Here is a 356-nt window from a genome sequence, read left to right on the forward strand (position 1 = left end):
GATTCCTGGAATTCTCATTAAGAATTTTGATACCTTTATTTTCTTTTTCCACTTAATTTTCGAAAATCACACAAAAAAATTTTACAAAATCATAAAATCCAAAAATATTTATTGTTTGAGTCTAGTGTCTCATTTTAAGTTTGGTGTCAATTGCATGTTTCTGTTCTTTTTGCATTCATGCATTTGTCTTCATTTAATCTTCAAGTTGTTCTTGATGATTTCATTGCTCTGATTTTTAAATTCTCTTGACTTGAGTGTTTATGTGTCTCATATGCATTCTCATTAGTGTCAGTAGTATACAAACTGCTAAGTTTGGTGTCTTGCATGCATTGTTATTTGATTCTAGTTGCATTTTA

Source organism: Arachis duranensis, chromosome 4, assembly GCF_000817695.3.
Source record: "Arachis duranensis cultivar V14167 chromosome 4, aradu.V14167.gnm2.J7QH, whole genome shotgun sequence".
Classification (NCBI taxonomy): domain Eukaryota; kingdom Viridiplantae; phylum Streptophyta; class Magnoliopsida; order Fabales; family Fabaceae; genus Arachis; species Arachis duranensis.